Here is a 23,509-nt window from a genome sequence, read left to right as displayed (position 1 = left end):
GCGAGTGAGCTTTATTAACAGGAGGTGAAAACAAACAAGGGCGAGGATGCCGAGGACAGAACTAAGAAATAGCATGAAATGGGAAAACGAGTGAACAAATCTGAAACCATAAAATTCAGGGAGAAACACGGAATGATGAGCAGAGAAGCGCAGAGAAACACCAAGGAAGGCAGACGGACCGACAACAAGCACAGGCAAACACACACTATATACCGTGGCTGATGATTGGGTGGCGTTTCATAATACAGGTGAAGCAAAGAAATGGAATATCCTTGAATGCCCAAGTCAGTCACCTCATCTTAACCCAACTGAGCATGCATTTCACTTGTTCAATACTAAAGTTTGAACAGAAAGGCCCACAAACAAACAGAACTGAAAGCCACTGCAGTAAAAGGGCTGGCAGAGCATTAAAAAGGAGGAAATCCAGCATCTGATGAGTTCAAGACTTCAGGATGTTACTGGCAGCAAAGGGTTCAGCCAAGTTTTAAAAATGAACACTTTATTTTCAGTTATGTAATTTGTACAATTACTTTTGAGCACCTAAAATTAAGGCATTGTGTTTAAAAATTCTTTATTTCCTCAGATTTTTTTGCAATGTGTTTGTTCAACGCACTAAGTTAAAGCTGAAAGTCTGCACTCCAACTGCAAAATTAGATATGGACCTAACTATATAATTAGATCTTTCACATTTGTGAAGATGCTATAGAAAGTTACATTAAGGGTGTAAAGGTTTGTTCTTTTTGGCAAACTGGGCAGTGGATGCTCCCAAAACCCCCTGAAAAGCATCTGTGTAAACACACTTTCATAGCCGTAGTCTGTCTTCAGTAGTAACTAAATTTTAGTGGGAACATATACATAACATGCCTTGATTATGTGTGATGGTTCAGCCGCTTCTCTCCACAGGGTGTCAAACACCGCTGTCATGTGCACACATGGTGTCCTTTGAAGTTTGTGCCTTGACTCACCGAAATTCACGTTACTGAGCGCCAACAGCAAACAGGCCGGTTTCAAAGGGTAACTGGGAGGGTGGAGAGGTGGTGGTGGAAGCATAGAGACAGAGTTGTGCTTTTCACTTTGATTTCACTCAGTGTTTAGTTTTTACCTCTCAGCCCTAAAAGGCTGGTGGGATATCATCTTCACACTGTTGCCTGTGGTCTCAGTGGTCTTAACCTTAGCGACCTTAAAAATCCATTGATAAATCCAGAAAGAAGCCAGTTAGGATTTTCAAATTTCAGTGTGTATTTACTAGACAGCTGAGAGGTAGCACCGGTGGCCGCCATTATTTTTGTTTACTTAAGTTTAGAAGGTGTTGTTAGCCCTGCAAGAGACTGGTGACCCATCTAATGTGTACCCATCCTCCCAGGTTCCTGGATGGATGGATTGACAAAAGGTTTGGAAGCCAGAAAGACTTGGATGTCTTTTGGTTTCAAATGCCTCTCCATAGCATTGAATGCAAAAATGACGCTTAAAATCTCATGCGATGGAAAACTGTTTTCCGTGATATCTTTGAAAAGAAAGCTGCATTTGACACCATAGGATAGACATAGGGTTTCATGCATGGTTGCATTACGTTGGTTCTACTGACAGGTGGAGGTCGCCTATGTCACGGTTTGCGAGGCAAGCCACGATGCAGGCACTGCTGATGTGAGTGAGCTTTATTGAGGAGGATGACATACAACAAAAGGCGAGGGTGGCGAGAACAGAACTGACAAAACCTAAACTGAAAAACTAAGACTAAAACAAACCTGAAACCTTGAGACACAAACGGCGATGCAGGAAGACATAGACAGATGCAGGGGAACCACACAGACAAACCAGCAACAGGCAGGAGAACACACAGGGCTTAAATACTCACAGGAGTAATCATGGGATAGGAGACAGGTGGGGAACACACCTGGGAGAAATCGGGGCTGACGAGACACAGACATAAAGCTGAGAACACTCACATGAGACAGAGCCCTTCAGAATAAAACAGGAAACTCACAGACACCGAGACCCAGACCATGAACTTAACAGACAGATTCATGAGCAGACACTAGGACAGCATGGACAGACAGAGGGAACACAGAGAAGTGGGACCAGGCAGGAAGGCACAGAACAGAAACCTAACAAATGGCAAACCTTAACCAAAGACATAACCAGAATAAACAAGACCATAAAATAATATAAGGAAACACAAAACACTGAGGACCATGACAGCCTACTTCCCTAGTATATCTATACTTTATAATCACAACTTAAACCCACTAAAATAAATCAAGTAAAAATCGGTGGAGTGTGTGAATAAGTTATTTTTCTTATGTATTTTCTTTTTCCTTTTGGAATTATATTTAGAGTTGACAGGACTGTATGTGGCAAACTTCTAGAGCTTCTGTGATGAAGGTTAAACCCATAAGCGCTCTAGCAATGACCTTTTCAACAAGAACAGCCTGTCAGCCTGCTCCCAGGAGAGAAAATTGGGGGGGGAGTATGCACTCTTGTTACATTCATGCACATAAGACAGTAGTACTCTCCGAATACATTTCGTTTAGTACCAAAACTCTTACAAAGCACTCTTTATAGGGCATGTTTTTTTAATCATGTTAATCAAATACCAAGAAAAAAATTGCTGTAAGACAGATCAACCCCTTTTTAAAGGGCCTATCATCCACAGGCTGCCATGCAAAGAACATTTATAAACATAATCCCCTGCTCACTTCATGCTATTTAGTGCTGCTGATGTGTATGTGAGACAGAGCACTGAGAATCTCATTACATCCACTGTCACTTCCCTCAGGTGTTGTGAGTAACGACGCCTACCCACTGACACTGCAGAATTCATCGCTGCCGATTAAAACCGGGCCGAGGCAGAAATTGATTCCGCAGCTCCAGTTTGCGGCCAATCCCGCCTTAATTGAGTTACAGGACGGCACATCAGCATCCTTCCTCGTGGCGTCACTGATACATGAACTCGTTGGCTCGCTGAAGTTGAAATTTTCCTCTCCTTTGGCAATGAGAAGCAAAGAGGGATCTGCCTGCTCTCGAGCTATCACAGTCGGATAGCTAATAATGTGTTGACGCACCATTGTGGGTATATTAGTTGGCACAGTGTCATTAAATTAAAATTATTGCCTCAGTGTAATCCAAATGATGAATGAGGTTTTTATTATTAGTTGTCATTTTAATACTATTAACACAGATGAATAATTCATTACTGTGGGAAGATGTAAATATACTGAGACAAACTCAATTCCCTCTGACATGTCTGTCATTTTGGAATCATTTTTACATTTTTACAATATTAATAAAGTACAGTTTGCCTTTTTGTGAGCTTTGCCCAGCTTAAATGAAGCCACATCACATGGCCTTTCCAGTTACCATCTACTCAAACTTAAACTTGAACTACTTAATTAGTAATGCAATTTCATTAGAGGATAAACCACTGCAAATCTCCCTTTTAAGCTGGTGGACAGACACAAGGCATGGAAATATATATGCTAAAATATGCTATAAATTACACAAAAGCTAGCCAAATAATGCTGCTTTTTCCTTTTCAATATTACAAATGTTTGAATGCTGTGCTCTCATAACATTTTCTCTAACATAACCTCACAGAATAGTGTCAGCAAACTGAATGCACTCTCTATAATGTGAGTCATGCATGCTTCTGACAGCAGCTCACATTCGTGATGATAGCTTCTCTTATTCATCCATATGTCTATTTTTTTTATTACCCAGCTTAGGGTCACAGGGCAACTGCAGTTTATCAGAGAGAGGCAAGGTAGAGTGTAGATGGCCCCACCACACTGTGGTCCACCTTTCTGAGTAGGCTGGTAAATATTTTACTTTACATATAAAAGTGTTCTAAACTCATTCAAGCACTCAGGGGCCGCAGACATCTGGATGTGCAGTTCAGCAACAAGATGAACCAGAGCTATTTATTTAAAGATTTGTTCCTCACAGGACAACCACTGCAAAACACATTTTATAGAATACAATACATTTCTGTAGTTTAAACAGTGTATAAAGTATTTAAAGTGAGCACTGCCTTAAACATCTGCAGCAGTAATACTGCAGAAAGGGTACTTTTTCTTTGGATACTTTATGTATAATTTCCACAAATACAGTTTTATGTGCACCGAGGTACTTTCACAGTGTTTCATGGCTCTGACAAACCCCTGCAGCACATTGTAAGTGAATGGTAAATATTTAGATGATAACTGTAGAAGCGATAAGATTTTACAATTATTCAGCCAGTAAAGAGTAAAAGATGAATAAAGATGAAGAGGAAACATTATGCAGCAAGAGGCTACCAGCATGCTAACCTCAATTTGTCTTGTTAAATAGTGGAGGTGGCATCATCTCTACTTATCTCTCTATAATGTTACCAAATACCAGTGAATTTCTGTCTATGTAGGCTGTAACATGACGCTGACAATTAGTATCAGTTATCACAATAAATAAAATTGTCATTTTGTCGTGACTTTGACCCACCTTTGAAGAGAGGAACTGTCTGCAAGTGGTCACAGACCTGGTGGCTGTCCTCTTAGTAGGGCTGTGTGACAAGACTAAAATCTCATAGTAGTTTATATAATAGTTTATAATCACCACATTGAAAGTACAATTTTTTTTATATTTAAATTAAATAATTGAAAAAGAAGTAAACCTGGCTGTTACATGGTGTTATCCATAGTGACATGTTCTAGATGGCTTCATGCAGTCGCCATGACTCAACAGCTTCCCTGAGGCTGTCATTACTGCTCCTGTATAGTTGTCAGGAAAATAGCCTGTCTGAAAACATCGACTGCAGAGTGTCCAGTTTCTAATGAAGTGCCCGTTAAGCTCATACAGGGATGTGTTGTTTGGCTCTTTCACATATCTGTTTCTAACTTGCAAATTTCTTTCATTACTTTGGCCCGACACTCATAATATAAACGAGTCTGTATCGTTTTATATGTGTTGTTTGCACAGTACAGTTTCCATGTCCATGCTACAGATTTAAAGTAGCCCCTCATTTAGCAAGAAGCTCCTCGTTGCTAAATGAGATGTTTTTTCTGTGGTGACTACTGCAAACTGTTATCTAAAGCCATGAAAAAATACTGCAGTAAACAGTGTGTTTAGCAACAGCACAAAATAAACGACGGATGGTTTAACACTGTGTCCAATATAACTCCTCATATTGCACAGCTCTACCTCTAAGCAATCATTTCAGAGGCAAACTGATTACAGGTTCATTGCACAAGGTCACAGTATTTTTTAACTTTGTATAAAAGTAGCTTTTCTGGCGCTAAACCACAACCAGGTCGTGGTTTAGTGTAAAATACACAACTTTACAATGTTACACACATTACAAAATTTCCATCTGGTTTCCAGGGTGTCAAGTTCAGATCATCTTAAAGTAACAAGGCCATGCTCTTATTTACCAATTCTTTAGATGTTGTTGAACTTTAAGCCTTGATAAAAGCTTTTACTAATAGCTTATTTACTGGGGGAGGAAAATCCCTATTCCACATATCAGACAAAAAGCATCAACTAAAAAGAAGCTGCATGTCAGGCTGTTCCTGCACACATCAACAATCACAGAAATATTCATTTTAAGAGAAAACTCCACATTATTAAAGGCACAAAGTGAGTCATGGTCAAGAAAATAAAACGAAGAAGTTAAAAGGTTTGTTTGAATGTACCCTGAATATAAAAACATTTTTTCCTTTAACCTGGTGTCAACCTGGTTTTGTTTTCCCACTGGATAGCAGCTTGGCTGAAGGAAAGCAAAAGGGCTTGGGTTAATCCTTAGTGCCACTGAGAGAGTGTGAAGTGGGTGTTAGCCAGCAAACTGCAGGCCGTCTGCATCTCATACTGGATGCCAACAACTGGCCCCATGAGCAGCATATCAACTCTCTGTTCCAAGTTGTGCACGGCCGCCGACCTGCAGGCACTGATCCCAGTTCTGTCTCTCTCTGTGTGTATTTCACTCTGTGTGGGAAACAGACAAAACACATGCACGCGATGAAGGAAAAGTATGAAATATTAAGTGTGCTGTCCCTGGAGATACCACCGTATTAGAAAGATGAAAAGAATTCTGTTGCAAATGGGCAATTGCTTTTCAGTTAAACATGTTTGCAAAAGCTGACTGATGGAAAAAATGTAAAAAAAAAAAATCAAATGGTGCTTTGCATCACATTCTCACGATGCTATGAAATGTGAATAAGTGTGATAATATAGCAAAGCCCAGGCAGCTAATTAGCAAGAACAAAAAAACTATTCAATCAACTTCCCATTTTCAACGGCTCTTTGATGTTCTTACTTGACGGTCCTGGTGTGCTCGTCACATCATACTCCTTATAAAGAACAAATCTATCTGAAATGAAAATGTGCCTCTTTCATTTTGACTCTGATTTGCTTAGAATTCTGAATGCAAATACAAAGCGAGGGTTCAGTCCCATCCGTAGTGCATAGAAGGTGAAGCCAAAAGCCAAACTCAAAAAAGTAAGCCAGATATTTTGCTTTATTTTGTATCTTATCCAGTGTTGGTTTGGAGATATATTTTTTTTCATTTTCAGTTATTAAACAGTTAAAATCCTCAGTTAAAAAGACTACCATCCCCAAATATTTGCAATATTAAGGAAATGTTATAAATGTAAATTTGGTAACAAGTACAAGTGGATATTTGTCCAGAGCATTTATTTACTATCCATAATTACACTTGGCCTTCTTTTTAATACAATAACAACGATTAACATTTGGAATTTTAATGGATTTTTAAAATTTTTCTTTTTAATTAAAAAGGTTTAACAGCTTGTTTGGATGTTATGATTTTGCAATTTAAAAAAAAAAAAACACCAAAAAGTGTTTCTATCTCGATCTCATTATTTTCTACTGGCTATTGTTTCCACAGAATTCTGCAGCAGTTTTCAAAGTCACTCTGTGATTTTGTCCTTAGTGTAAAAATACACTGTTCTTCTTCAGGGCACACACATGCTGTCTACCTTCATAAATCAGCCAAAGTGGTCACTTTGAAGATATTCCTTATTTGCACCTTAATGGGACCTCTCCGTCAAATATGCTAATCATGCTGGGAATGCTAATATCCCCTGCCTGTAGAAATATATCCAAACGTTTTGTGCTAAATCTGCCATCCAATTTAAAATGAAGACATAATTCTATGTTGGTCGTGACAATCTGCATTACACAGAGTCTTAAGTTAATTTTTTTAAAAACCCCACAATAATTAATGTAAACAGCATTTCAAAACCTTTACATAAAACCTTAAATGGTCTTGCTCCTGCTTATGGATCATCCCACGGTCAGAGCTTATTGCACCAAGATTAGAAAGATCTCCCAAGTGACCTCCGAAATGCATCAACTCTGACTGTCTTTAAATCATGTAAACAGTGTGACTGTGTATGGGATGGGTTTCAAGTAACTCTTTTATTTTTCTATTACAAAAATCTTTAGTTTTAAATGTTTTATATAAACAAAATGTGTGAAAATAAAAATTTGCCATTAAAAGCACAAAAAATGCATGTAGTTGGATACATGTAGTAACTTTACTGGAATCAAGAGTTCTCAGAAGAACAATTTAGAGCCATTAGCACTCAGTCATCAACCACGTTCCGTACTGATGTCCAGATCATTCCAGGGACAATGACCACATATACTGTATAAGCACATTTATAAAACTAAGAAGCGTGATTGCTTCTAGCATGTTTTTATTTCATAAACCAGATTCTTTGACAGTGGTGCTGTACGTAGGAGGAAAGGCTACATAACACCAAATGCCATCTCCATCAGCTGTTGTCCTCTTTTGTCTATTTACCAGTGTGGATGTTCTGTTCTTCTGTTTACCACACTATGTGGTGATTAGGTGAAATTACTGGCTAAATTATCTGAAGGTGTGGATGTGAGTGGGTTTGTCTCTCTGTGTCAGCTTTGTGACTGACTTATGTTTGCTGATATTTTGCAGGAAACTAACTACACTGTCAGTCACACTAGTATACAACATAGAGTACATAAAAATATAGGACTGAGACGTGTGGTTCAGCTCATGGTTAGTGTATGGAACAAACCTTAACCACAGAAGCCTGACACCACAGGACACCTTCAGCGGTCTGATGTCCATGCCCCAAATTATTAGCACTGTTTGGTGACATTAGAGCTATGGACCACTGCTGGTACTATTATCTCATTGGAGGGCCGCTTTAGTGTTCAAGTACAAAAAAAAAAGAAAAAACAACCAAACAAACAAGAAAACACCCACAAATATTTCTGAAAATGTAGTGTTTTGTTAGTTTTAAAAAAATTTCAAATATTGTATAATAAGACAAAACTGCAAATGTAAACGCACATTTTTCTCCCTCTTAACTAACTGAAGCCTTTCATTGAACAACCAAATAAACACACTGGTGCTCTCTTTCTGGACAGACACGTGGCAGCACTTCTGCTATAATTTTGCTCATTTTTAACAAAATAAAAATGCAGATATAAGTGAACACATTAGTTTCTGACTCTCTCACTGAGCTAACACAGCCAATCTCTTAACATTTGTGTACTCTCTGCTCATATTGTCTTAATATTAAATCATTGTTTGCTTTATAAAGAACTTATTTCAACATTGCACTCAACAACAAACAAACTTCAAAGGCCAAATTGCATCATATTTCTTCATATCAATATACTGGCCACAAGTAAGGGTGACGTGGGCCGCAATTGGCCCCCGGGCCACGAGTTTGAGACCGCTGCATTAGAGGAAGCAAGTTAATAGATGTCAGAATGGCTTTTCTGTGCATTCCTCTGCCATTGTGCGAGGTCATGTTATTCGCAATTAGTTCAGTAACATGATGTGAACAATTAAAAGGCTACTTAGTAACACTGGTTTCATTGGACCAGAATGTGCATCGCATTATTTCAGTGAGGGTTCAGTGTTGAGTTGCATTAACATTAAACCAGAGCTTTGAATGAATCACTAAGTCTCGCATACAATGTGATACGGATGCTTCCTCCATGGCTGGCTCAGCCTGGATTAGGTTTGTTATGGCTGCCGTATTAATGTTTAACCACAGTTTGTCCTAAAAGTGAGGTGCATTGCATGGCCTACATGGATTATTCTGGAATTTTGTCTCTTCCTCTCTAGCACTTCGTTTCCTTGCTAATGCTTCTTGATGAGGCTTGGCAGCTGTATCAAGGAAATGTAACCCCAAAATAGATCTCACAGCGGCTGAGCAGCATTTCATCTAGTTGAAAGGACATGGAGGAGGGGAAGGGCAAAAAGAGTTTAAAAGGGGAGGAGAGAGATTTATTTATTTACTTCATTCGTCATGTTGCTGAAGCCTGTGACAGGTAGCAAATGAGAGACGGAGCAGAGTATTGACAGCATGCATGCACAAGTCCCACCAGGAAACTCTGAGAGCAAAAAGAAGAAAAATATTAAAATGAAAAGAGGATTTAGCCCCAGGCAGATATACATCATTTATTGTGACTGCTTGAACATGACGAGTATTTTGCAGCTGTAAGTGATAGCTAATAATGTTAAGTAAAAAGTTCTTGTTCAAGTTTTCTTGTTGTGTTGTCTTCTTGTTCCAACATGGTGTCAGTTTTTGCAATTTCCCTAAATTTTGTCACCCCTGGAGAACATTTCCTCTCCACATTTTGTGTGTGTGATTTGTTTTCTGCATCCCGCTGGTATTAACTGTACCCTGATTCAGGCAGCTGGGAGCAGCAGTTATTATTTCTAGCTTATCATGAGATTACTCAGTGTAGCGATGTCAGATGCAGCTATTGGATGTCTTGTTTGATTTAATAAAAGATAGTCCTCGCAGGCGTGCAATTCCCCACGACTGAAGCGAGTCGTGTTTCTTCCTGACCACTGGTGGCCTCTTGAGAAAGGTGTTATTGATATATGACAAGTCTGAGCACTCTCCATGTAATATAAGAGGGTTTTTTTTTTCCCCTGAGTAAGGTCATGTGTGAAACTGGAGGTAGAAAAATGTTTGATTGATTCTCTTAACATGCAGTACTTCTTTCCAAAGCAATACAAGAGAAAGGTATTTATCAAAAAGTGCAACCTGACATGTTGCTGATACTCTGAAAAAGTCAGCGTGCCAAAACTCTATTTCATATTTTGAAAAACACTCACCTTTAAGTCCATCATTTAATCTCTTTAACTCTACATCTGTTCTCAATGTTACCATTAACTCATTTTAACAAGCACCTGTGGCAGGCTGCTGCTTTTAGTGAGAAAGCTCTCATTCAGTCCACACAGCAGCAAACAGCAGACAGACGATGGATACATTTTACTTTGAAGTTACATTAATAACACCAAGTCACCATCATGTGTCATTAACAGCCATAACATCTTTATATGGTGCATAATCTGACACTTTATTTTTTACACTTGTTTATTGCACACAGTGGACATTAAATTTAGCTTTGAAATGCAACATGATACTAAAGCTTAATCTAGAAGGCTAGCTGTTTTTTTCCCCTCACAGCAGTCATTTTGGATCCAAAGTACCTCAGCTGCCTTTTACTTATGTGCCACATACGGATTAGTCTAGATCACAGCAAAGAAATTGACTGGTTAGCATATAGCACTTTTACCTAAGCACTCAAATTGCATGCCTCATTTACAGTCACCCTTTAATAAAGCACCAACTTAGTATAATGATCTGCTGGAACAGATTAAACAGAAATCCGAATCATAACATACATAAAACGGAAACAAAATCTCTGAGCAGCACTTCCTTCTGACACACAGACTCACTGACTATCTCATGTTAATATAGGAATTATGTGAGTATGACCACTGCTGACTGGTTAGCTTATAAAATACAATATACCTGTTACTACGTTAAATTATCTTTGAGTTTTACAAGATTTTGCAGTAACAATTTTACAAATTGCACTTTTAAAGAAGTTCTTAGTTGAAAGATAGAAGAAGTGTGGACTGCATCTTTTCGCAGAGGTATACGTGCCCAATTAAACCCTGATTTGCACCAGGTATGGTTGCATTACATTCCAGCTCTGATGCAGAGCTTGCAATGCATAAAAGTTCCAGCAGATGCAACACAGGGCATTTCAGGGCAATCCCAAACGAGAGTTAAAAATACATGCCAAGCTTATTTTAGAGGGATGCCAAATCTAGCTCTCAGTCTGTATATAAAACATGGATTTAGCCACTGTGATATTGTCCCGTGGTTTTGCATTTTGAAGCGTTTTGTCGAATGCAAAAGGACAGATACCTGCTGATTAAACATAATTAACACTGTCACTGGAGGTAATAGGCTACAAGTCTCTGTGCCGATGAAAGCAGCCACGGCCCTAACTTTAAGCTTTCCCAGTATCCAAACATTTGAGAGAATAAAAAAATTAAAAGTCACCCCCTACAGTTCTTATGAAGGGGGAAACTACCCCATCACACCAGGCTGTAAACATGCGTTTTAGTGCTGTTTGTTTTGGAGATTTTGCACGGGAGCCCATGGGGACTGACTTGCTTTTGCAGCAATGCTCAACAGGCCACAGAAGAACTCATTTTTTTTACACATATGTGCTGGCTTCATTTTTAGACCCCAGAGGTTGCTGCTACATGAAGCTGCACAGAAGAAATCAGCTTCATGTAGCAAAAACAGAGAACATCTGGTCAATTTTGAAAATAAATGACTAGAAATGCTCTGCTTCAGAAAAATACATGGTGTGATTTGCAGCTTTCTGAAGGATGGAACAGAACGACCTCTGAAATAAGAAATTTATTTGGGTTAAATAAAGCCTCTGTTGTCTCTGTGCTGTGAGAGGCTGCACAGCATCATAAAAAACTCATCTCTTATATTCAGCATTGACAGTGACATTTCTAACTATGCTTGTGTTTAATGTTAACTTAGTAAAAATTGCTAAACATTCATTCCTGAGTTGCTGTAATTCTAAGTTATTCAAGGCAATATAATTATTACACATGAGTGATAAATGTGTTTCCAGCGAACACTGAGTTATTCCCTTGCTGTGGCATTACAGCTAACTGCAGGTAAGGCTGGAAAGCTCTTTGTGCCATAAGTGTGCTTTCAAATAAAATATGCTTCCACATATCCAGTATTTCTCATACATCTTTTGCTTTTTAAAAAAAATAAATAAAAATATTTTAAGACGTTGTCTATTGAATTTTGTCCAGAAGCAGAGGAAGACAGTGGGAACTTGTTTTTCCCTCTGTGAGGTGCTGTTTGTTTGGCTCACTGGTTTCTTCAGCTATTTTAGAGTTTTGTCAGACTGGAATGTCCCCATTACTGACTTTCAAAACACCTCTGGGTTTCAAGAGCTCAGAGTCTGTTATGGCAACACTGTTTATGGCTTACAGACTCTAATTGGCAAGGTGTGATGCGCAGTCTTCCACAATTTGAGGTGCAGCACGCGCTGAAGCCATCGGTGGCACAAATCTGCGCTGTCACTGATAGATACAGCAAACACATCGACACTGAACTTTTAATTTAAGCTGCGAATCTCACTTTAGCAGATAGGTTGCAGGCCACTTCCTCCTCTTACTTTGTCCATGTAGACAGAGCTTAGAGGGCCAAGATGGAGATGATTAAAACGGGCTTAGTGAGGTGGATTTGCATTGCCTGATGTGATTGCATCACCTCAAAGGAAGTCTATTATTTGTGCAGTGGAGCAGAATAGCTGGTAGAGGGAAATCGCTGCCATTTGGCAAAATTTGTCGAGGGAATGGCTTCTAATTTCAGCCTGTAATGTAATTATTTCAGCACAGCCTTATCGGCACGTCCTCCCCGACTCAAAGGCAGACTGGTTAATGTTCCCTCTTGGCATTTCTGAGTGAGCTGGCTGTATTTGTCAAGTTTTTCCGTTATGAATCTGTTATTGAAGAAACGTGCAAGAATGTTTTAGGATTTGTCTGTGAAGGTTCTCAGTCATCCAGGTCATCGTAGTCAAAGGAGTTTGCAAAGAAAAGCGTCTGGACTTCTTTAAGTTGCTTGAAGACGTTTCACCTCTCATCCGAGAAGAACTGAAGAAGCTTCTCGGATGAGAGGTGAAACGTCTTCAAGCAACTTAAAGAAGTCCAGACGCTTTTCTTTGCAAACTCCTTTGACAATGTTTTAGGATCTTTTTAGCAGGTTCTTAAATGGTGTGTTTAGCCATCACAATCTTTCAAGTTTTTTCTTTTCCTTTCCCCACATTTGATTTGTACAGAAAACAACTTTTTCCTCCAAAGAGACACTGGTGAATGCATTTCTAATATTTCAGTTTATGAGCTGTGATCAGAGAATTACCGGACACAGACAGGATTTTCTCAACAGCATTTAAGGGAGACAATGTAGTGTATGCTGTACAGTGTAGCGAGGAATGCCCAGACCTCTACATTGGAGAGACCAAACAGCCACTTCATAAACGCATGGCACAACATGGAAGAGCCACCTCCACGGGACAAGACTCAGCAGTCCATCTGCATCTAAAGGACAAAGGTCACTCTTTCGAGGATGCCAACGTTCACATTTTGGACAGAGAAGACAGATGGTTTGAAAGAGAAGTAAAAGAATCCATTTATGTCCACTGTGAGCGACCATCTTTGAACAGAGGTGGTGGTTTACGACACCAACTGTCTGCCATCTATAATCCAGTTTTGAGATCCCTTCCCAGACGCCTTAATGCCCACTCACATCCTGGGCCATCTGACCTCAGGAAATCACATGATAGGGTGGGGCTAGGTTTCACAATGAGCTCACCCGAAACCTTGGCTGATTAGGACCTACACCTATTTTCACAACTTGGCTCATGTGATTAGGTAGAGGATCATCAGGGGGTCCATTGTCCCTCTTGGGGGGGACACTCCCACAGGGCTTAAATCTGGCACTCTCCACCATTTGACCCTAGAACTGAAGAAGCTTCTCGGATGAGAGGTGAAATATCTTCAAGCAACTTAAAGAAGTCCAGACACTTTTCTTTCCAAGCTCCTTAGACTACGATGACCTGGATGACTGAGAACCTTCACAGACATAAGGGAGACAATATTACCCAATTATCTGTGAACATAAAGTTATATGAGATTACTGAAAACAAGGAACTGTACAAACAAACTGTACATACCAGGATAAGTGAAGTTCCCCAAACTGTTTATGCTCAAGTGCCTTTAAACTATTTTCCAAAAAGAACTACACTTCATTTGTGTCAAGTTCTTAATATAATATGCATAACATTAACCTTTTATACTGAAGATATCAAGTATATAAAACAAATAAGGAAGGAAAAAGTAGTGCTGTGCTATAATTATGTATTTGGTATCGATCTGATACCAAGCATGTACAGGGGAAGTTTTGCTGATAACAGTATCTATACTGAAACTTATAAAGGCACCTTATGGAGGGGAAAGCAGTGTGTCATGACTTATGAGCTGAATTCTTACTCACCAAAATAATTAGTCAACACAACAAAACACTCCTTTGAACATTTCATTTATTTTGAATCTATGTTTTTTGAGTCCTGAAATGTAAATCTGCCTGTCTATGGTTCAGAGACTAATACCAGCATTGATATTGCTGATATTTGGATCGATCTGCAAACCTCTAGGAAACAGTAGGTAGTGACTGAAAGGGAAGTAAAACTACTGCAACAAACTAAAGAGTTCTTAAAGAGTAATTAAAGTCTTGTGACTCCCATAAAAGTTTGGATGCACCTATTTGTTTCCTCAGCACATTTAAGCACTGAGATGAGCACTTAGGTGTTTTTCTTCACTCTCTGACCATAATCATCTCAAACCACGTCAGCTTGGTTGAGGCCAGGTGATCTGATGCAGCACTCCATCACTCTGCTTCTTGGTCAAAAACACTTTTCAGAGCCCGGAGGAATGTTTTCAGTTGCTGTATTTTTGAAAAACACGATTGTTCCCATTGAGCACAAACAGGCTGGCTGTACATGCGCATTGAATCAGCTCTTTAATTTAGTGAGTAAATCTCACATTGTCTGTTGAGAGCCATATGTATGCAAAATGTATGAGGTGCAAAGAGGAAGGAAAAGAAATAATGAAAAAAAGAGGATGCACTGTGCCAGAGTTGCAGGGAGAGAGAGAAAGAAACTGAGAAAGCCTGGGTTTCATGCTCATCCTCTCAGGTAAAAAAAAAAGCAGACACCAATCAAGGTATCACCTCACAGCAAACTGGAAGCTGGGCCAGCAAGTCAAAAGAATGGGATCAGCCCAGCATGTGGTCGGGCACAGCACCTATAACAGAAAACAGAGAGCCAGCTCGCCTGGGGCCTTCACAGGGCTCTAATCCCAGGTACTGCCAATCACTGGTGCTGGTAACTCTGTTGAACTTTTCTTCTGCAGCAGAGGGAACTCTTGCTCTTACTTTCCTGGGGCAGTCCTCATTAGAGCCAGTTTCATCATAATGTTTGAAAGTTTCTTCAAGTCCAGTTTTAAAGAAATGTTCTCAAAACTTTTTGGAGTGATTGGCCTTCATGTTTTACAGTATTGATGGACCTACCTCAGCTAGTCTTTGCTTAACTGGGAGGTTTAGTTGTTTTTGACAATATGCATTTAATTTAATGCATTCAATGCATACTGAAGGAGGCATTCCTGTAAAGGATTGGAAACGTTAAAATACAATTTTTGCTTACTGTGCATTATTCTATATGAATTATTTCATAAGTTTTGATGTCTTAAGTACTGTAGGAAGCATTATAATGAAAAAAATATCTTTGCATGGTGTGTCACACAGTGACACACGCTGTGTGTAACCAAAGCTTGGCAGTTGTTATCAACAGCAAACGTCTCCCATAAAGATATGAGGCTGATATGAAATATTGTCACGGTCAAAGGCCAATGCGTTTTATTTGAGGCTTCGTTTTGAATTATTATTTACATCTATGATTTATATTTATATTATTTATATATGACATTTTAATTATATTTGTCTAGTAATGCTGAGTTTTAGTTCTTGTATTATTTTGAGTTATAGTCCTCATTTAAATCATTAGTTTGAGTTTTGGTGTCAGTTTGCATTACTGTACTGATCTAGTGTCTGAGATTTCGAATTCTGTTTTTTATTGAGTGCCAGTTCTTATTTGAAGTTCATTTTTTTAAGTGCATGTCTGTGCGCGTTCAGTATTTCTCTCTCTTCCCTCTATCTCATCTACATGCTTGTTGTACCCTCACCACCATGCACCGAGTGACTAAACTCTATGCAGTCCTGTGGAAAGATACTATAAGTATACCCCACTTCCACAGGAAGTAGAAGCCAAGTTTTATTATTCACTCAATGTTCATCATTTAGCGTGAGCACCTCTACAAAACAGAAACATTGCATTCAAGTGTGGTTTACTACAATGCAGTAATCAAGGTGTTGCAATGATCCTCTCAAAGTCTGGACCTCACCCTGACTGAAATGCTGTGGTAGGACCTCAGGAGAACTGCACATAAATAAACACCTGCAAACCTGAATTGAAGCAACATTCAGGCTTGGTTCACAGTTATTTTAAAAGTAGAGATAGTGTCTGTGTCCTGAATCCAAACTGGGAGCTGGTTCCACAGAAGAGAGGCCTGAACACGGATACTAAATACTAAAAAGGGAACCAAGGGAACTAATACGAACCACAAGTAAGGCCGAAGTCTGAGAGCAAAGTGCTCTAATGGGTCGATATGGTACTATAAGGTATTAAGATAAGTTGGTTCTTGATTATTCAAGACCTTGTATGTGAGGAGCAGGATTTTTAATTCAATTCTGGATTCAACAGGAAGCCAATGAAGTATAGGAGAAATCTGCTCTCCCTTTCTAGTCCCTGTCAGGACTCTTGCTGCAGCATTTTGGATCAACTGAAGGCTTTTCAGGGAGTTTTTAGGACATCCTGATAATAATGAAGACCATCCAAGTAATAAATGCATGAACTAGTTTTTCAGTGTCACTCTGAGACAGGAATATGCATAACCACAAACAGCTATGCCAAACCCATATACATTACACATACACATGTTTCTGCATATATTTATTTGGTTTTATACAGTTCTACACAAAACACAAATGTGAAAATCCAGAAACTTTTCGTGTATCTCTTCAGTTTGTAATACCAGTTTTAATCCCAGTTTTAACTTTCACTATAAAAGTGTTCACATTCAAACATTAGATTCTGCTCTTTATTCCCATGAACACTGTGTTTCCAGTCTGTGATCGTTACAGCTTTAAGGTCACTCTTTGTCACTTTTAATTATTTATGTTTTCCAATTTGCTGTAGTTCTTTTTTCTTTTCCATTTAGCTTTTCTTTCTGTGTACGTCTTTTACTGAAAATTATATTATTACATGAACAGCAATGCTGTTAATTTATTTTTTATGAAATGTTCTCAAATTTATGATTATTCCTGGAGAAATATGGAAAAAGAACATAATCTGTTACCGTGACACGCTCAATACTCTCAGTACTGAGAGTGTCATTCTAAAATGTTATCGTTTAGCCTTGTAGAATAAAAAAAAATGCAAGAAACCTCTCAAGTGGAAACAGGTGTTCATAGAAAATGTTTCTCATGTTTCCAGAGAGCAGACATAAAAAATGTTCTCTTCAGTTTTAAACAGACAGGCATTATTATTAGTCCCTGAGCTTGTAGTGCTCTTTGGTCTGCAGGCCTGTAATGATTGTATCGAATATGGATTTAAATGTTTCTTTTGGGGGGTTAAATGTGGTTGTAGTTAATTATCCGTTCTGGGTGAGCAGAGTGTGAGAAAAACCTGCAGTTTAAGTTCATTTTGTGCATCTAAAACGCTAAAGTATGATTGATCTTGAGCGGGCACACCCATGATCTTCCTCAGTCTCCCAGGTAAAAAAAACAATAAAAAGAGAATTCCTCTCAAGAACAGACGCCTGCAAGTAAAACAGAAACATTGATGCGTGCGTGGGAAATTTTCTGCATCCAGCTTGGAAGCTGTGCTTTAGATTTTAGAGTTTCTTCAAAGTGAGCCTGCTGCATCATCTGAAAAGTCAGAATAAGCATTAAAATTACTGACTTTATGAATGCTTCTGTCATGTCTCATATTCAGTCTACTGCTTTTTCTTTTGCCCTGTAACCACAATCAGATACTCATAACTTGGGATAGAACAAGGACCTTAATTGCGCAGCAAAGCCTTTGTAGACTTATTTCTTTATGAAGTAATTGCATGAGCTTGAAATCCCCGTAGGGTCCTTTGTTTGACATTAGCCTAGTACGTAAATCCATTTTAATCAAGTTCCCGTGGACTCTTGCTTTAATGTGAGCGTGCAATCTAAAATGTTCATGCTGAGAGAAATATATTTTTCTTCACAAAGTGAAAGAGTCCTTCTTTGAACTCCTTTCAGATACAACAAAAGATATTATTTGCAGGAAGTACAATTAGAGCAGTGATATATTCGGGGTAACTTCCGCAGTCGCCACACAGCACAAGGAAATTGGAAAAGTTCAACTAACAGAAAACGATTAATTAAAAATAGATAATCATGTGTATTTGTGTATTTTATCTGTAACCTGTGTGGCACATGCAGTTTTGAGCTTCCATTTCCAGCATGGTTTTGTCTTCTGTTTGACAGGAAATATGAGTGAAAGTTGAGTGCTTCACATCACCTTCAATGCAATACAAGTGTTTAACATATGCATGACTAAGGGGATACTTGAGATTGAAACCTACTGTTTCTGATCATTACAACAACAACAAAAAAAACTGAAATAAGAATTTTTTAGTGGGTGTTTTTCCATATGTGTCATCACACACTGAATTTGAACATTTTCTACTTTCCTCACCTTTTAAAAACTGACAGATTCTGACCTGTACATTTTAGTGAACGTGCACTGTGCTCAGGTACAGTTAAGTGTGACATACTTTGGTCCACTTGAATAGATTTACTTGGTTTGGTTCAGTTGGATTTCAAGTCTTCTTCTTTAACATCAGCTCAAGTTAAAGTGTTGAACAGAATAATTCTGTAAGGCATGGAGAGGGCCCTGTGCTACCAAAACTACTAAAATTTAAAAGAACCATACTTCCAAAAGTCTTCTCTTCACTTTGTAATGAAGGGTGTAGTTTGGAGAACAGGCGGACCTATCAAAGTATCTTCTCCCATGTTTGGGACAACAGAAAAACCATGCCTGGTGTGGATACATGTTTAAGGCCCCATTGAGTGGCAAGTGAATGTCACTCAATATAATGTTCTTTGATCAAATGTTTTGAGTTTTTTTTAATCCTTTATTTATTTATTATATCACATATCTCACATGCTTGAGATATGTGATCTTTTTAATTTAGTTCTTGCTTTCTGAGTCCTGCAATCAGGTCTTCAAAACTTTAAGACACACAGTGGTTCTTGACCCATACGGGCAGCACCTCAGCCAATCTGAACTGGATAAACTGGTCTCTCAAACATGTCTGTTGTGATTGTGCCGCATATTTTAAACCTTTTGATCTTGAAACACGTAATTTTACTGTGTAGTATATAACTAGTTAGAATTTGGAATAAAACTGTCACTCAGCAGTAAGAATTTAATAGCGAAACTAAATCCAAAAGAGTCTCCATGCTGACTATTTGTTTTTGCCTTCAAGTCCAATAAGCCTTTGCAACGAACATTTCAATAATGCTCTTTTGCAATAATAAGACTGTGATTTGTGGTAGCAATGAGGATGGTATGCTTAGTGAATTGTCCTTGTTTCACTTGTATAACTTCAATTATATTTATAGACAGGAAAGAAAATCTAATTAAAATGCATTTATCCATTAATAAGCTTTAATCCATTACTGCCCTAACTTGACATCTATGTCAAAAAAATGAAGCAACTGTTTTTCCTGCATTTGTTTTTTCAAATGTCTCTCACTTGCTGCAAAATGACTCGTCAACACCTTGAGGTGCAATTAAAGTACCCCACATTTTGAGGTGTGACCTGGGTTTAGATGGTACTCAGGGAACAGATATACTAGGCTATAAACAGTAATATACAATACGATGATGTGTTATTTCCTTTTGACATACAATCAACAGAAGCTTGTATTTCAGCCCCAGGTAAGGAAGCTGTTTCATATCCCCCTGTATCAGTGCTGACAACCATTTCATAATTTCAGACATATCAGTAGGTGGGTCGGGGAAGAAACAATGACCTCTTCAGATATTTTTTCATGCTGCTGGAGGTGATTTTTTAAAACCATAATCCACAAAGAAAGCTTCTTATTCTTTGGCCCCTACACTGAGACAGAATGAAGTGCACCAGGTGGTTACAGTATCCTGTGGAGGGGGCTTCACATCAAAGCCAGCAGGTTTTGTAGCTTTGACTCATGCTCTGTATCACGATAAGTGACCACATATTTCAGGCTAAGTCTGTGCTTACAGCAGGTCTCTCCTCTCTTTTTCACAGCCAACAGGGCCTTCCTTTGTCAAATGATGACTTCTACTGACTCATAAAATTAATTATTGATCTCAGAGTTAACTCAGCGTGGATATGATGTAAATTGTTGGCTGCTTTAAAGCTTTTAGCTGACCTTTTGTGGGCATAGTGTGGTATTAAGGCAAATATAATAACACTTTAATGTGAATATAAAAACCAGATCAAAGCTTTGTTATTTGCTAAATAACCCATCCTGAACTGTCATGACCTAAGTCACATTTTTTAGGTCACAAACTCAACAACTTGTGACTTTACACGTTTGAATCCAGCAGAAAAAATCCCACCTGAGCTGAACTTTGATCCAAACTGGATCTGACAGAATGAAGTGGTTTTGAGTAAGCCTTTATCCAAGTCCTGTGCAGAGGATGGCAGCAAGAAAATGAAAAGGAATGATGGTTTTAAACACTCAGACTTCAGCCCACTGAACACCCACAGATGCTGAGCAAACATTTTAGTTAACTATATGTATCACATCCTCTAACCCAAAAGCACACGCTTAATGTTTAGCAGCCTACAAAGTGTCTTCAGGGGAAGGTGCTTCATTACTTAGGCAATACATAATAAAATATATTAAAAAATACACATAGCCAACAGTGACATTATCCATTTATCTATTTTGTTTGTAGTTTCCTGCTGTGAAACCTCAAGCTGAGGTCATTGCCATAATGGTTTTTCAGTCGAGGCATTAAAGGATACCCTGCATGGGTATAGTAAATGAAAGTCTTCATAATAAATAAGACTTGAAAGTAGTGGCCATAAACTCAACTGGAAATTATTTACTGGGATCAAGAGAGCAGTGGAGACATTTTTTGTAAATTGATTTCTAGTCCTTTTTTTTTCATTTTGGATTAGAGGAATAACCCCCTGCTGGCCATAGGAGAGAAATCAGGAAGAACTGATGACATCAACCAACCTACGGCTCCTACGGTGCTTTATTGTAGTTTTATAACAGTTTTATTAGCACTATGTGCAGCAAGTTTTTAAAAGCTTACAATTTAACTATAGCTCATGGGCTCACCTTTTTCCAGATGCCATATATTTGAATGCCTCAGAAAAGAATCACTCTGGGGCTCACTATACAAACAACTTCAGTGGGTGCTCTGTTCGGGACTTTTTTATAATGAGTCATCCAAGGCAGAGGGCAGCGTATTAATGACTAACCTTGTGTTATAAATGAATCATCTCAGGGGTTCTCTTGACTGAAGTTTGGTCCATTTTCAGGATCTTTTTCCTGCCAGTGATTGCTTTAATCTCTGTCCTCACATTTTTATTGAAGGAGAAATATATGCCAGCTAGCCCAACTTCAGCAGCCCTACAAACATTGCTGCTATTTAGTTTTCTCTCTTCATTTATGTCCAAAGGGATAGCAGAACCGTACGTCCTAGTTCCTAAGAAATCCCTGAGTCAAAACATGGTGTATCATCTTTAGACAGAAACTAGCGTGCTAACTTCCTGCTACATCTTTGTCTGTCTTTTTCATGGATGCCTGCATGTTAAGCATGATCGTAATACCTGGGAGAGAGCCCACTCTGATTATTTCATTGAAGATTTTAACTCTTAGTGATGCCGCAGTGTTTGTTTGAGTTTGGGAATCGAAGAAGTGTTTGGACTTGAAAATGGCTAATGACGTTAGACTTAAGAGGCCAACCACTGTACATTGTACCTGAAATATCAAAAATAGCTACACAAGGAACTGGGGTGGAATGGTATGTGTATCCATATGAAAAATCCTTATTGTGGCAGATTTAGGAACTTAATGTAGACATGAATAATTTAAATAAAAGATTTAACTTTATAAAAATCTTTCACTTCTGGATACTTTAATTCTACTCACTCCTCATTAAGTGTGCAAATGTGGCAGGTTTTTTTTATGAGCAGGCCCTCAGCTGTCACACCACTTCCACCCGCCCCCAGCACCGGCACACTAACACTTAGGGAGCATCAAGTGAGGTGTGTTCTAAGGTCAGTGAATCCCAGGAAGGCGGCAGGTCCTGATGGAATACATGGAAAGGTTCTCAGAGCATGTGCTGACGAACTGACCGGAGTCTTCACTAAAATCTTCAACCTTTCCTTGTCATTAAACACCGTCCCGCCCTGCCTCAAAACCTCCACCATCATCCCCATCGCCAAGAAGACAGCTGTGGACAGCCCAAATGACTACAGGCCTGTTGCACTTACGCCTGTAGTGATGAAGTGCTTTGAGAGACTGGTCTGTCAGCACATCAGGGCCAGTCTGCCTCCCACTTTGGACCCCCACCAATTTGCCTACAGGACTAATCGATCCACCGAGGACGCTATCACCATAGCGCTCCACACTGCGCTGAGTCACCGGGAGCACAGAGGAAGCTATGTGAGAATGCTCTTTCTGGACTTCAGCTCAGCATTTAATCACATCATCCCGGAGATCCTGGTCCAGAAACTGTCTCACCTGGGACTATCCACCCCCATCTGCCTCTGGATCAAGGACTTCCTGACAAACAGACCACAGTCTGTCAGACTCGGCCCCCACCTGTCCAGCACCATCACACTCAGCACCGGGTCTCCACAAGGATGTGTTCTGAGTCCCCTCCTGTTTACGCTCTACACATCCGACTGCTCCCCTACCCATCTCTCAAACACCATCATAAAGTTTGCGGACGACACCACAGTGGTTGGACTCATCTCAAGGGGGGGATGAGTCGGACTACAGAGATGAGGTCAACAGACTGACTGAGTGGTGTTCAGTTAACAACCTCCAACTGAACACCACGAAAACTAAAGAACTCATCTTGGACTTCAGGAAGGGCAGAGCAGACCCGGCCCCACTTTACATTCACGGGAGCTGTGTGGAGAGGGTACACTCCATGAGGTTTCTGGGCATGCAGATCTCTGATGATCTCTCCTGGACTGCAAATACCACTGCGGTGGTAAAAAAGGCCCAGCAGCGTCTCCACTTTCTGAGAGTGCTCAGGAGGAACAACCTGGAGGAGAGGCTGCTGGTGACATTCTACAGAGCCACCATAGAGAGCATCCTAACGTACAGCATAACAACATGGTATGCAGGGTGCTCAGCTGCAGACAGGAAAGTACTGCAGAGGGTCATCAACACAGCCCAGAAGATCACTGGCTGCTCTCTGCCCAGCCTGGAGGTCATTGCAAACTCTCGGTACC

Source organism: Oreochromis niloticus, linkage group LG16 (genome assembly GCF_001858045.2).
Source record: "Oreochromis niloticus isolate F11D_XX linkage group LG16, O_niloticus_UMD_NMBU, whole genome shotgun sequence".
Classification (NCBI taxonomy): Eukaryota; Metazoa; Chordata; class Actinopteri; order Cichliformes; family Cichlidae; genus Oreochromis; species Oreochromis niloticus.
The sequence above is the reverse complement of the archived record's forward strand: the minus strand, read 5'-3'. Positions refer to the sequence as shown.